At 39.9% G+C, this 12,112-nt stretch overlaps 1 protein-coding gene across 1 annotated transcript in view; it reads right to left on the minus strand.

The window, feature by feature from the left end:
* NELL1 (NEL-like 1 (chicken)) overlaps positions 1-12,112 on the minus strand; it is a 299,349-nt gene that overhangs the window by 264,836 nt on the left and 22,401 nt on the right. The window lies entirely within an intron of this gene.

Below are 12,112 nucleotides of genomic sequence, written 5' to 3' on the forward strand. Positions count from 1 at the left end.
TTCAATTTTCCCAGAGGCTGGTGCATGATAGGGGATGTGATACACCCACTCAATGCCGTGCTCTTTGGCCCAGGTGTTTATGAGGTTGTTTCGGAAATGAGTCACGTTGTCTGACTCAATTCTTTCTGGGGTGCCATGTCACCACAGGACTTGCTTTTCAAGGCCCAGAATAGTGTTCCGGGCAGTGGCATGGGGCACAGGATATGTTTCCAGCCATCCGGTGGTTGCCTCCACCATTGTAAGTACATGGAGTTTGCCTTGGCGGGAACACTATCCAAAAATAAATGGATTTTTTTTTTTAAATATCTAGCTCATCTTTGACTTGAAATGCCATTGCACAAGTTTTTATCTACTATAAACCTACAGGTAAACAACAGGGGGGAAACTAAGAGAAGCTATCATACAAGAGGCAAGAAAATGAACTAATCTCTAACAGGTGTTCTGCAGGTACTCCCCAGTATTTTGTGAGGAAGAAGAAAACATAGAACACAACGAGTCAGGATTCCTGAAAGGACTGCAGCATCTGGGACCGCCTGAATAAATGTATCATCAGTAGGCAAGTGTGAACTTTCAATGTTGCCATGAGATCCTTATCAAAAGCCCAAGGGAGATCCCTGAGTATTACAACTAGTTCTGCTTCTGCGTCACATCTGCATGAAGCCTGTGTGTCAACTTGCCGCTACAGTTAGCCCCCTGCTACCCTCCTCAAGACCTTTTCCGAGAGGGAGAGATGTGAGACAGTAATCTACTTGTCAACTTATTAGCACCGAGTGACGGTTTCTTGGTTTATTTGTTATTTCTCAATGAGGATTTTTTTTTAATATTTTTTAAGCAGACATGATCAAAAGTAACATGCATTTTGACAGATTAAATTCTCAGAACACATGTATTAAGAAAGCTCGCTGTTTATGGAACAGCAATACAATATGATCTTGGCTGAAATTTTCCCACTACTAGAATTTCCGTATTTGCTAAGCATGTAAGCTACTGCTGGCTTCTTTTACACAATTATAGAATTCAAATGCTTTTTATAGATCTGTCCGCAGTCTCTTGTTCAAATCCCAATGTGTAAGAGAAAAACAGGTTGCTGAATTCAGATTAATTTTATTCACATCAAAAAAGTTGGGATATTTTAAGATCACGCAACGTGCTTTACAGAACAATACTATTCCACAATCAACTCAAGATGCTTTACAATTCTTTCTGACAACTTTTGCAATCCCTATGTACTTCACGCACACATATTGTTATGAGAGGATAAAGCCTGACTCAGTTCTGTTCAATGCTTCCCACTGCCACCCCCCTGCCCTTCTTTTAGTCACAACCATAGTGAATATTTGACTGCGCATTCGACAGCTCATTTCACTTACAGATCAGGAGAAAAAGGTGCCTAAAAGTATACTTTAAGTTGGAAACAGCAGCTGTGGATATAATGACCAACAAAATTGTAAAAGTCATTATCAACATTAAATAAGAACATGTAAGACACCTGAAGCAGAAAAAGCAAAGTATTTCTATAAGGTGAGTTGCCTTAATCCACCATCTGCATTAAAGAAACACATTCATCTATTCATCACATCAACCACGATCTCAACCTGTGACAAACACCACCACGTTTCATTCAAAGATTTTACTGCCGTCAGGTTGTGGAAGTGGCCAAAGGAGGGAGGGCTCACAGACTACAAATAAGATACAAACCCAAGAGCAGCTCTAGAATACATGTCCTTCTGAATATCCTTAGTGTATACAGCACTTTTTTTTTTTTTCTTATCTTTACGAAGCTAACACCTATCACAAGACACTAAAATATCCCACAATGAAGACAGGGCACCATCTGGTAAGCACAATACTGATTAAACGCTCCGATAAGAGCTCCAAGACCTAAAGCAAAACTACTTTTTGCATTCAGTTCTAGAAATCTTCCCCTTCATCACGTTCAAACATAAATAAAGCAGAGTTATCATTCTGACTTTACAACTTCCATCATCCCTGATCAAGCGCCAAATGAAGCCCCACAGCCTCTTTCAAGGAGCAGCACCAGCACTTACAGCAGATGCTCTTAGAGCTACTGAACAGATGTCCCAGGGCAAGGCAGCAGGCACAGATGGCATCCCTGCGAATATGTACAAACTTGGGGTTGCCATCTAGTCAAAACACTTGTGCATCTGCTTAACATTGTGTGGGAGAAGGTCACAAAACCACAGGAGTTCAAGGATGGAAGCACCATTCACCTTGCACGTGCTGCAGCAACGCTACGATACTAGGTCTCTCAACTGCTAGAAAAAAAATCACTGCCATAATAAGAATCAGGCTGTTATTGAGCAGAAGCTTCTGGAAAGTTCTGTCAGTCTGGTCAAAGCACAATTTCTTATATTTTTTTATAGCAAAGCAAATTCAAGGAAAGTTCAGAGACCAGCCCATTTGATGTCATCAGCTAGAAGTTCGGGAAGCTTCTGCACAAATTTGCCTATTTGGACATGTTTGGGCACATAGCTTTTTCATTTCACAATAGCATCGTGCCAAGCAGAATATCAGAACATTTAATGATGTTTAATGATAAAAATGGCTTCAGGCAAGACTGTGCTTTGGCATCTTTGCAGAAACACTTCTTGATGTATTCAGAGACAAACAGCCAATGAATCTGCATCCATTATCACGCAGATTTCAGGATTTTCAATCTACAGAGATTCTGTGATGAATCACAGATCATTACACTTTTGGCCTTTCGCTGTTCCTTACCACTGATTGAGTCTGTGTGCACAGTGGTACACACAGCACATTGTTATTTCGGTTGTGCTGCCAAGTGGCTCAGCCTGAACAGCGACATAAAAGAAACTGAGATCTTGTTCTAACGCTCCCCAGTGCAAAGCAAGTCAGGCCAAGCACATGCACTGGGTACATTATGCTGCAGATAAGCTGGCAGGCGTATGCCCAAGACCATCGCCACTGTCAATGAAGCCTTATAGAGCAAAAGCAGTGCCTCTGAAACAAGAGAGGCATCTGACTTCAAACAAAAGTAAACATTCACCTTGCAGTTGTCACCACGGTTCTGTATGGATGCAAAACTAGAACAAGTTACAGCTGTCAAGGCAAATATTTCAGTCGCTTCCACAGGCAGTGTTCTTTTACCCTAGCTACTATAACGTGACAGGGTAAGATCCCAAGCTCTGAAGCATTACGCATTGTCAGACACTGGATTTTGAAGAAATGCTCACACGTTCAAGCGTACAGAGCTAGCCCTCCGCTACATATGCATACTTACAAACCATACAAAGCTACTTGCTACAGCTAGTTTAAATATGGACAGATTGAGAGGCTGCACAGCAAAACCATACGTGGCAAATCTTCACTTAGGTGGCATTAAAGACTTACTACTGTGGCAGAGATTACATACTGATATCATGAAGGCTTATAAGTAAAACCAGACTGACGTCAGGTAGCACAAAAGGTGTCGTGAATAGCAGAAGGATCATCTGTGAAAATGAAGGTATCTTGCTGAAAAATCAGATTAACTTTCTACAAAAGAAAATGCAAAAGCTGAATCCCATATGTTGCACAAAGACTCTATCATCACCTACTGCGTTCCAAAAGCATTCCTCCTATACAAGCAAATCCAAAATAAGCCAAAACTTAATACTAAATTCTTTCAAATCTCTCAAGTAAAAGCCTGAAAGTTCAACTTCACTGTGCTGTTGGCTACCTAAACAGGATTCTCTGAAACATTTGTATCCTTTCATTTCAAACAAAAGGAACTAAATCCAGTCAATTAAACAACTTTCTTTTTCCATTCAGACCACTCTGAAGACAATGGGAATCATGTTATATCAGCCTAGCTTGAAACTTTTAGCAATGAAAACCCCCATACTGACACTTTCTATAATAAATATTTTGTCTTTTGTTCTACAAATCTTCTACATGGCAGCTGGGCATGCAAGCTGCCAGGCATTAAGCATTTATGATGCTCAAAATATGCATTTGTATACCTGCAACTAGGCAAAGGTCATCCAAATATAAATTTACTTTCTTCTTTGATCATATAAAGAAAAAAAGTAACCTCAACTTCTGCCTGCCAGCTAAAAGACAGCTTGAGTCAGAGCTGGTACAAAGCAGCTATTCATTTTCATGGCATGTGTTGTAAGGACTGACCTTAAGCATTTTTGTTTCCATTTCACATGTCTAAACATCTATCTTCACTGTGGCTGCTACCTGCCTACTACCTGAAAAAGACCTGGTCTCTCCCCTATTCATAGTAAACCAAGCAGGTAATACCACACTGCACCTAAAAATATAGCACTGCATCTTAGCAGGCTTCAGAGCTAGCACAGGCAGCAGGACAGTCTCTATCATTTGAAATAAGGTGAAGTCATGACTCCTTAGCTGCTACCTCAAAAAAAAAAAACCAACCACCAAAAAAAACCCCCACAACCCCCCAAAAAAAACCAACCCCAAAAAATAATCCAACACATTGTATGTGTATGTCCTCATACACATATAGACACAAACACCTACAAGAACCAAGACATCTCTACTAAAGGTAGGTATCTGCAAGAAGTGGCCAGGTAATGGGAGAAATTTGATTTTATTCCCTTACAAAAAGCAGAGGTTGGTCTCACAGTAAGGGATGCAATCTAGTGTAACCACTCCTGAAAGAGATGGCCTCACTCTCCTGCCGGCTTATTTCTACCTCATCCTTTGCATCAGATTTAGCCGTTCAGTTGCAAGGAGGCATGTCAACCCAGTGAACTAGTCTGACAGAAAAGTAACCTGACAAAAGAAAAGAATCATTTCTTTACATACGACCACTCCAAAACCAAGTCACCTTGTACTCACACTATCACTGTAACTCTAACAAGGAATGCAATCCACAGTTACACTCTGAAGTAGTCCTTGAAGGGCTCATCACCCACAACCCTTGACCAAAGGTTAGTTTCCCCAGTGCACCAGTGGACCATTTGCAGCCCACAAAGCATTTGTATCTGAGGACTTTCTGAACAGAGGCTGTTGATTTTTAAGGCTAACCTGGGACTCTGAGCCAGCATTAGCTCAGGGATCATTGTGGGTCTGCAGAAGCCTGGAGCTGCCAGTGTGACCAGAGGGCCCCCGGCAGAGCTGTAACCAAAGCAGAGCAGAGCCGCAGTCCCTCCCTCCTGCTCATCACTGCAGCAAGAACTCAGCTCAGGAGATCCCCAAATCCATAATCTCTAAATACCAGATTTTAATAAAACAAAAGAGGATAACATAGCCTTTTAAACTAATGAGGTCTGCCACCTGAGTCAAACTACAATATTTGAAAACAAATTACCCTAATTCTGTGTCCTTACAAGGAAGGTTCTTCCCCCTGATCTCACTCTCAAATTCAGCGGCTCTTCAGTGATTTCTTACATTATGACAAATTCCACACATTTCTGTTAGATTCCCAGCAAAACATCTTTTCGTTTCCACTCTTCTCAAGGCCCAGCCACACGTCTGCTCCCTGCTGATCTCTGGATGCCCTCAGTCTCCGCCATGCCCTGCGGGGATCCTCCTTCCCCCCCCACCGCCACCTGCGTGCTGGCAGCTTTTCACAGCCCACAGTCATTAGGGCAGGCACTGGGACCCTCCTCCCCTTCAGAAGGCAGTACCTGGGGCAAGGAAAGCACACAAGCATCGTCACTAAACTGCAAACAAAAAATAAAAACCAGACACATCACCCAGCCGAGCAAATGACCATCTATGAATAAAATGCCGCAAACATCTATCTATCTTATTAACTAAGAGAGTTACATTCTTAATGTAACTAGTGCGAGTAATAGTGTGAGAACAAGCCCAAATTCAGCGGACAGAGTTTTCAGAAAGTTGCCTTCGGTGCAAGTTTGAGACATTTCGGTGCTTCGCCTATATCAGAGGGTCATAAAACAAGCAAACAGAATAACTCAGCATGTTGGAGAAGGCTCCTGGGGGACCCACACATCCTGCTCCTGGCTGACCACAACATTTCTGCACTGTCCGAATTCAGTTTTGAAGAGTTTCAAACTGGCAGCCATTCTGCTCCAATTGCCAACAAGGTCCAATCAATGTGTTTCAACAGCTGTTTATCAGCAGCATGTTAATGCTTCAGAGAGACAACAATTGTCAGCCTACTGTACATAAAACACCTGCTCTCAGCAGGGAGCCGCAAAATGGAAGGTAGCTTCTCAAGCAGTAACTCCTCTTTCACAACGCTTAAATCAGTGGAAGACGTATAGAATAGAACAATTCTGCCTCACTTTCCTCTTTTGCATACATTAACCCCGAGCACAGAAGCAGGTAGGCTGAATTCTATTTCCATCTTGACAGACCTGGGGGGGGGGAGAGGGGAGGGAGAGAAAAAAAATCTGGAAGAAACAAAGCTCACCTGCTTGTTCCACTATGAGGGGGGAAAAAAAAAAAGATTTGTAGATGCCTCACATATTTCACATCACCTCACTCAGAGGGATGGAAGTAAGGCTGGATCTTTATATTCTCTGTAGAGCTTTCCAGTTTAGCAATTCTACATATAAATATTAATGAAGGTGTGACCTTTACCCTAAAAGAAAAAGGTTAATGGATACATTTGCAGAGTTTTTCCTTCCCTTTTTGAATATTGGGCATCTCGGAATCCAACATGCATATACATTTCTTGCAGAGAATAATCTAAAACACAGCATGGAGTAAATCCAATCTTTCAGGTTTACAACTAGGGTCAGAAGTCACTTGCATGGGTTTCTTTTCATTAATTAGGTTTCAGTGTTTAATTTAACTAGCCTGTTACCCTTTTGTGTTTTTAATCAAACATATTATGGGCTGGTAGCCTTCCAACTGTTATTTGAGAATGTACAGCCTTCTATCTGTTCCTCAATGGTCTCAGAAGTTGTTCATGGTGTCACTGGGGGGAAGTATTCAACAATGTACTAGAGTCCCATGCCTGTTTCCCCTCCCCACCCAAAACTGTCTTGCTAGGAATAAAAATCTTCCACTATGAGCCTAACACATTTATCAGAATCCCCCTGAATGTTTATACCAATACAGCTTGCTGTTACATAGTGAAGGGCCAAATTCTCCACTCAATAAATCCATTTCACCACACCAGTACAATTAGCTTGCATGTTTCCAAATATCTGGTGCGGCAGAAATTTTCTGAAGTTCAGGTCCTAGACATAGGTTATAAGCATAAAAACAAAGGAAAAAAGGAAAAAACCTCAGAAAATTTAGAACAAATCAAGTTTTTAGTGCTCCCTGAAAAAAACCAAAAAAAAACAAAAAAACAAAACTTAGAAACGTTAATCTTATGACTTGCTCCCTAGTTCTACCATGGTGGGATCTCCCATTTTGAAAGACTCTTCAGAAAGAACGGGTTAACACCTGGATAGAAAGTTAGTACTAATAAACATGAAGGAAACAGAGAAGACAGATGTGGGACACACACAAAATAGTAGGGAGGAATAAGCAACTTGGCATTTTACAAAACAGTTAGTTTTTCATTCTGCCTTTTTAGTAACCAGTAAGAGTAACAAAAGCAACAATGACTTCTTTGGGAAGGCAAGGGGGGGGGGGAGAACAACACATGAGACTCAGAGAGATGGAAAAATGCACATAATGAGACCTTAAGGAGAAGGTCAATAAGGGCATTATCCTATTTCTTACGGGTAATTCATGGGTAGCAGCTCCTCTGCTTACTAGTTTAGTTTTCAATATTCTGCATCACAATGCCCAATTTCTCTGCCTTCCTCAAAAATAAACCCATGGTTAAGATTAAAATCTTTCTTTGGAGGGCAGCTTGTTACGGAGCAAGTAAAATCCCAACAGGTTACTTTCAAAAAGTCAAAGGGAATTTTGCCTGATGAAAGATCAGAAAACCTGATCCAGTCATTACCTCCCACGTCATGACCAGATGACAGCTTGGCAGCCAGCTGCCGGTTACGTGTAACATACTGTAAAGACTGTATTTCCTCTTACTTCCTTTCAGGTAAGTACCAGAGTCCCAGGCGATGCGTACTTGTGCTACTCGTCTGATTTGAGGAGGTTCAGATTCGTACATTAGCAGAAAAATCATTCTGGACTCAATACTTCTTGATACCTTAGGCCTACCACACTTAGACATGAGTAGTGGTTCAACAGTGGCTACCTCCAAAAAAAAATCCCCAGCAATTAAAAGGTCATTATTGAAGTTTGGGCAGTAAATGATTTGAAAATGCTATAAGCTAGTCAGCGGAGTGATCACTCACCAAAAGAATCCTCACCACTCTTTTCCAGGTGCCCTATCCGTTGTTTCCAAGTACCAAAACCCTTCAAATGCATTCGAAGTACACAAATGTTTTCCTTTCCCACTCACTGTAATTCATTATTTTTATAGACAAAGTTCAGGAAGAGTTTATGGCTGTTTTTTTGGGGGGGGGGGAGGGGGCACAATTTTCACATCAACAAGAAAAGAAAATATTACAGCACTCAGTTGCTTTTAATTTGTGCCCCAGAATAGTCAGGAAATCATAGTCAGCTCCTTTGGCTGAAGCCAGTATTTCAAAGAACGTTGGCCTGGGTACCTGAACATCCTTGACAGATTTCTCCAGATACTAATCTTGGCCAGCGGTGGGAAGGAACCATCAACATACCTCCAACCCAGCAAGTAAACAGCACAAAGGCAATGCTGACTCCATCTAACTTACTCTTGGGCTTTGGACCATGCAAGGCCAGAGCAGGTAAGGAGCAGGCAGGCAACTTTGCATGAAACTGTATTAAACCACTGTTGAAATAAGGATTCATTATGAGTGGGATTTTAAAGATCTTGATGGCCTTTTCCAAGTGTCTTGGTCATCTGAAGAGTGAAAGGTTGTGAGCAAAATAGCTCACAAAGATCTCCTAAGAAGAACTGGCTAGCGTAATTCTCCAACAAAGAAAATAGTTTCCGCCTTCTGCATCCCCAAGTAATATGTTTGTCCATCCTATATTACATTTTGTTATCTATATTTTAGAAAAAAATATTATAATCTTCCGATTTACCACTGTATTCCAGATGACTATGTACACAGTTTGCGCATACTATCAGACTGTTCAATTAGACTTAATCTGTGTTAATTAAGCTTTCCATTTTCCAAGCTGTATTTTAATACATTTGGATCATGAAAACAAAGTCTTTATCATCATTAAGCTGATTCAACAAGATAAAATATTAACAAAGATGCATTTATCATCATTGTAATATAAATCACATCCATCAAATGATGATATAAATTAACGGCAAATCTCTAAATGTTGCAAACTATCCATTTAGTATAACAAAACACTCTCTCTGAATTACTGGCTTCAAGAAAAAGTTACATTCATCTTATTTTAATACCTTTAGTTTCAGAGTTCCATTCTATTAATGGAAAATAAAATCCTGCTAAAACTTACTAGAGAAATGAAATATAAACCAAGCATTCTAAGTATTACTACCTTACGGTGATCATCTCCACTACATACATCATGCAAAACTGCCTTTCGAACTAGTTATGCTGGCATATGTAACTTGGAATATATATATATGTGTGTGTGTACATATACACACACCTTTTTGTTGCTTGGAATAAAACCTATTTGTCAACTATTAAACCTGTGCACAACAAAAAAGGCATCTCCCATAAAGATATGAACTCTTGTACCAACAGCTAACACAGCTTCTTTTATTCAGGTGTTCTGCATGTTCTGAAGTCTCTAACTTTTAACTTTGCCACTTCTGGTACACTAGTAAGTTAAAAAACTATGTCCTTAACTACAACATCTCCTATTTTGTGACGGAGGGAAGAGTTCTTGGCTTTTCCATAGTCAAAAACTATAATGGTTAGGTAATAAATGTACCCTTATACTTGTTCCCATAGGTCTTAATCATGCTGAAACATAATGATGTTTCTTACTATTCTCTTTGCATTGTCTATTGTCATAGACACATGGAAGGTTGAGAAAAGCTTGACAAAAAACCTGGATGTCACCAGAACAGAACCACGATAATTATCAAAAACTTAGTAGGAGCAAGAATTTAGAAGAGGCTTCCCCTGTGTCAAGGGCCTGCACCCATTTCAGTTCACATGCAAAGCTAAAGACTAGAGTGACCTGAGCAGTTAGAGCAACATCAAAAAAATATCAAGCTGAAAGTTCTACTATTACATTGATCATAACGTAAGCAGGGTCCTCTTCAGCAGTGCCCCAAATCTTTACTCTCTACTCCTCCTCAATGTTAAAAGGTATTTTCTCTGCTGTCATCACAGAGCTAAGGGTCTGAAAGCACTATCCTTAGCAACGTCCAAGTAGCAACTTAAGAAACTGGAGAAACAAGCAGTGACTCTGCTTTAAGTGATACACAATGAGTCCAGAAAAGAAGGATAATTGCAGTAATCCATCTGACATTCAGAATGTAACAGCAGTCACTAGCAACACTGGACATGCCTGTTTCGACTCTTACATAGAACTACAAAGGTTTAAGTGAGACTAGTGCCCAATCCTTCAACTATATATATATATTTTTTTTTAAACAGATGTCTATTAATTTGAAATACTAGAGATAACCTCAGTGCCAAGAAGGACATCAGCAGTGCATTTTGTTCAATCAAGATTACTCCTGCGTAGCACATCTCTCTACGAGCCTCTGCCCGTCAAGATAGAGGAGTTAAGTAGCTAAATTCAGAAGAGGCCGTATCTAAAAATCCACATGCCTTGCTTTGTATAATCATCACTGCCGGTCTAGTTTGACCTTGGATTTTGCTGAGTGCATGCATGCGTCCCTACATGTGACAGTGTTCCTCTGCCAATGGCTCTCCTCAAATATTCTCTTTCTCAAATAACAAAAAAAAAAAAAAAAAACCCAAAAAAACCACCCCCACACAAACAAACAGAAAAATCCCTTAACACGGCCATCTGATCCTGTTAACCATGACTTCAGTGAGCTACAATGGCCTGGAAAAGCTTGGAGGAATTAAAAAGTAATGACAAAAAGAATGATAGCGCGAGAGAAGGAAAACAGGAACAGTTGGAGAGAGGGATCCTTGTGTAATGTAAAACAATATTCTTATATATTGAGACAATGGCCTGGAAATTGAAAGCAGGAATAAAGTAAAAGAAAGAGACCAATAAGATAGTAGAGGTGGCAGAAAAGTGTGATGATACAATAAGGAAGTAGCAGAGTCCTCCCCTTAGCTATCCTTGTCTGGACACCTCCCGCTGTCGCACTGGCAAGAGCCATCACTGACAATTTGCTCATAATAAAGCCACTGCCTTCTCCTTCATATACTTTCTCAACAAAAGGCAAGAAATTGGGCTAACAGTTGTGTATCACGTACATGATTAAGAAAATTAAATACCAATAGGATTTTTTTTTCCTAAAAGAAATGCTGCAGAATGACTGGTATTCGATTTGAAATGGGAGAGACCAAAGAACATCCTATTACTTGTATTAAAACAGAAAGTCAGACTAGCTACACAGGTCCTTCAAGCCCCAAGAAATTATGAAAAAAAAGCATTCTCAAAGTTACAAGTAGGAGACTATTTGATGCAACACACTTTGAAACATCAAAACATCATTGGAATTGTTATGGGCCATAATCCAAGGTACTCTTTTTTTTTAAATAAACTGATGTCTGACACTGTAATAGCTAATGAAAAAGACTTCTTTTTTCCTCCTACACTGACAACAACAAAAAGGGAAAAAAAGACACACCCATGAAATAAGAATATACTGTATTTATGCCAGGAAGAAAACGTACACATCACCATATGGAAGCACAAGTAGCTTCATTGCTGAATCTCAAAAAAAACCCCATATTATTTTAAAATGTTATAAAACATAGTGAAACAGGAAACACGTAAGTTTAACTTTTATGAAAAAGCAAACTCCAAAGTGCATACGACAAACTCGTAAGGGAAATTGCATTACAAGGTTTGTAACTTCCAAAGTGCATTGATTATGTCAATACTACATTGGGTTTGATCTTTCCATTGAAGTTAATTTAAGTTATTTCACAGACCAGGATACATAAATAATGCATTCCTCTTGTAACAAAAACCAACTAGCAAAAAGTAGCAAATTGCAAACTATGAAGAAAGGCTTTAACTTACATGTCAGACTGTACATCTACCATTCCAACAC

This window comes from Pygoscelis adeliae, unplaced genomic scaffold (assembly GCF_000699105.1).
Source record: "Pygoscelis adeliae isolate BGI_AS28 unplaced genomic scaffold, ASM69910v1 Scaffold171, whole genome shotgun sequence".
NCBI lineage: Eukaryota > Metazoa > Chordata > Aves > Sphenisciformes > Spheniscidae > Pygoscelis > Pygoscelis adeliae.